The sequence below is a fragment of the Ruditapes philippinarum genome, unplaced genomic scaffold, assembly GCF_026571515.1.
Source record: "Ruditapes philippinarum isolate M1 unplaced genomic scaffold, ASM2657151v2 ctg4039_1_1_1_1, whole genome shotgun sequence".
NCBI lineage: Eukaryota > Metazoa > Mollusca > Bivalvia > Venerida > Veneridae > Ruditapes > Ruditapes philippinarum.
This window is the reverse complement of record NW_026853997.1, coordinates 14695-18964: the sequence shown is the minus strand read 5'-3', so window position 1 is coordinate 18964 and position 4270 is coordinate 14695.

The following is a 4270-nucleotide window of genomic DNA, read 5'->3' as shown; positions in this document are numbered from 1 at the left end:
AGATGATAAATATTCTAGAAAATTTATCTACATTAGTTTTTAACTATTTAATCATTTCATTAATATCAGGTTTATTAATTCTTTCAAAACACCCAAATCATTGTTCTTTCAATGTAGTGAAAATATGATTGAAAGAATATTTTTATTTTTGTCAATTAAGTTGATTTCAATCAATATGGAATAAAAATAGTTAACGGCATCAACATCGCTTAACCTTTCCAACGATACAAAATCTTTAAATTTCAAGACTCATATTTTTAACGGCTCATTTAAATTTAGAAGAGTATGACGTCAATTCTGATATAATCCGATTTGTAATCCTAAGAAATATTTGCAGTGCAGCATCGTTCGGGAAACTAGGGGTAACATTTAACCTAAGATACAAAAATCTGGCTTATGAAAAAATGCAGATTGTTTTTTAGCAGTTTGCCTTGGATTATTTTTCGTAATTTAAGTCCCCCATTTAACATAATATAAATTCATGTTTTAAAGGTTAATTTAAGTATCATTAATTAATCGAAGTTGTTGTTTTGCAGACTTTGCGAGTCAAGCAAATTACATATCTGTGTACTATTTCAAGCTTTTTATTATATTACTGTTGTCACATACGACTTTTTAAATATGTCATTAGCCTGGGAATTAGGCGTTGATATTATTTGTTTATTCATAACTTACGCGCTATTTCATACTCGATCGTCATAGATAACACAACATCTCTGGTTTTGATAGTGTCGATTTGCCGAACAGAAGCACATAAAAAATCAACAGACTGGAATCAAGCCTAATATGTCCTTTGTATACTGTCTTGCCACAGTGACACATTCATGTACATGTATACACACAAATGCTCATTAATTTTGTCAATATATTTCATAGAGAAATCAAACTTTATATGTTTAACTAGTGGAGGGCATGCTATGAATATTGTAAATTCATAAGAAGAAAAAAACTGTGTGAACATGTGACGTGCACAATTTCCCAGTTTTCAACCGATAATTTCATTTTTAATTAATGAACATCTATACATTAATGTTTCATTATATTTGATCATACAATCACCGTACATGTCAATTACTTTCCTTCAACAAAATGAAATGATAGGAAAATGCATTCCAACGTGGTATGAACAGTACAAATGCAGTATATCGCCCGATAACAATGCGGTCAAGGAATTCATTATGATATCAAAACATGTGAATTAATGACGAAATGGAAGAAGCCAAAGAACCGGTATTTTTACGGTTGTAAAACCATCTTAATTATGCACATTATCTAAGTATTAAACAAACGTGTATTTCTTTTCAAGTCTTTCTTTGTTACTTGAATTCATTTAATTTAGTTAATAAATAGGTTAAAATAAACCTAGGTTTAAATAGATGTTGGTTTAAATTAATTTAGACAAAATATGGTTTACCAATTTAAATATGTTCTGGATGTGTAAAAGTAATGATCTTCATGTTTGATATAAATGCATTCAAGTCTTGTTTAATAGCATGTACAAAGTAAACGGGAAATACCGGAAATAAAACGAGGGAAATAAAAATTTCAGAATTTTGATTTAAAAAAGCTATATTGTAAGCTTTCCCCCGAAGGGCCCCAAAAAACTGTTATAAGGGCAGCCTTTTATTATAGGAAAAATATAAGTTTACTTTAAATTTAAAAAAAATATTTTTTTATGTAAATTTTTTATTTGACCAGCGTAGGGAAAAAGAGTCTGTTTTTTAAAGGTTTCCCATAAACTTTCCCTTTTTAATAAAAAATTTTTCAAGTTAAATGAATCTAAATATATTGATAATTAAATTTTATTTGGGAAATAATATCACGGTGTCAAAGAAGTATCTTTCCCATACAAAATATTTTTTTTTTACTTGTAATTTAATTTTGGGGATTATATAAAAAAGTTTTTATACAAATTTTGGGTTAAAAATTTAATCTTTTTTGCACATCTGATTTTCTCCCTTTTCGAAGACTTTGTAGACTGTTAATTGAGTTAACTATGCTGGTAATACAATTTCAGAAGCACATAGATTACTAGAAACACGAAGAACACGAACTTAAATTTATTATAAATTTTTTATGATATTTATTAGATATCTTAGCGTTGCAAAGCTATAATAAGAATTTGAAATTAAGATTAACATATGAAGTTCCTCTTTTTAATATGTTTGTAATGGCATGAGCCATAAACATTTCTTAGTCACATAAACTATTTTATTAAATTGTCATTTCTTTAGTTGCATCTATTGAATTCACACGCTTGTCAATTATCATTTTATTCTATTTTTCAAAACTGTCAAACAGAAAGTAGAAACAAGAGAAACTGGCATAATGTAAAGTTAATGTCAAAAACTGTAATTTTCTAAACGTTCAAAACAATTACTAAATCTGCAAAAATGTCTTGTGCCACTACATCTGATGTGCAATTGTCCACGTAATATTCCATGAATTTCGAGAGAAGAGGGAATTATTTTCTTTAAAAACGAACTTTGATTGAGCTTAAGATAAAGGAGAAACCTAACATTAAAGTTTTATGTCTGAGGTTTTTGCATGCATAATGTATTTGGTAATAATTGACATGCATTTTAATGTCCCTCACAAGAAGTTGTTAAAAGCTATCACACTTTATGGGTGTTTGCTGTAAGATGAGAACCTTTTAATTATATGAACATATTTCACAACCATAACAGAGAAACATTTCGTCTCCGAACATGGCAGCATTTTATTTTATATTCGTTGATTTTTTCTCTGGGATCATATATGTTTTGATGAACAGTTTGTCATGACGCTTACAGCTTAGAGCATCAAATTTATATTGTACGTATATTGATAAAGTAATCAGTTGTTTGATAAACTAGCTGATGAAATAATTATAAAATATTGTGTCCATTTAAATAGAAGTCTTATTTTCCTCTTAGTCAATATAAATATTAAGCTTCAAATTGATGATTGAATCATTAGATCCAGTAACGCCAATTTTCTAAACAGACGGTCGTGAAAACATATCTTAATTTATGATCTATACAAATACACTTATCATAAAAAGGAACTAACTAATCTCCAAACAAATTCTTTAAGAAAAAAATGAGTTTCATTTCATGAAGAAAGTTTATAACAATTGTTCCATTGCTTCTCAAAGAGTAATTCTATTATAATCTTCAACGGGTATCATATGTTAGTCGCGACATCTTCACATTTAAACATACCAGCAGCGATATTTGCAATGTTGAATATTTAATAACGGTTACCTAAGTCTGCCATATACTTTAACAAAGCCTTGTGATAATTACTACGTGGTAAAATCTTCTTGGTGTCAAAAGATATCATGGTATAGTGTTTTCTTAGAAATGCTACTTCAATAAAAGATGAGGTTTATCGAGTTGACATTTGATGCGAATGGCCTTGGCATGACTCTTGCGACCTTCACAGAAACTAGTTACTCACAATATTTGAATTTCATCTGTTTAGAAATATATGATAATATTATGTTTTATTAGTCAAAACTACGTTAGATGACATGGGATTTGGTGATATGTTTTTATGTGAAATTTTTACAGAAAAAAGGTTTCAATTAATTGTGTTGCAAAGTTTATACAACATGTATGTAGGGCAATTATTATCATAATTAAAATATAAAAAATAAAAGAATATGAAAATATTACATTTCACATATATTTTGCCATTGTTACATTCTTTGAAGTGTATTATGCTGTATCTTATTAAATATATTCATTTTATTTAAATGCAGTTGGAATGTGTTATTTTCATTATCTTACGGTCAATTCTCGAAAGAGTTGTCAATTATAATTCATTCATTTTATAACCTATACTTAGAATTTAGCTTGAATCTTGTATTGCTGTTAGATTTTATGTCGCACCGATGTTTAAGGTGTCATATTGCGACCTTCCAGCTTTACTGCTAGGGGGAATCTAAGGTGCTGATTTTTCTTTATTTCCGGCATGCGAGGGTTCTTGGGAAGAACTATAACTAGCTGGATAGTCCCTGTGTCTTGATTCGAACCAATATACACAGCGGAGAGCTCGAGAGACAAGTGATTTGATGTCAACGATCTTAACCACTCGGACTTTAAACCCCTATTAACCTTTCAAAAAACGATAAGCTGGTATAATTGTTATTTCATACCTTCTGGTCCGTTGTATAAGGATTATCAGTATATATTGATCAAAACTACCAGTATTTCACCTCTGATTAATTATATAAATTTACATTATCAACTCCATTTCTTAAAAGGGTGACGATTTTGCCTGTTAA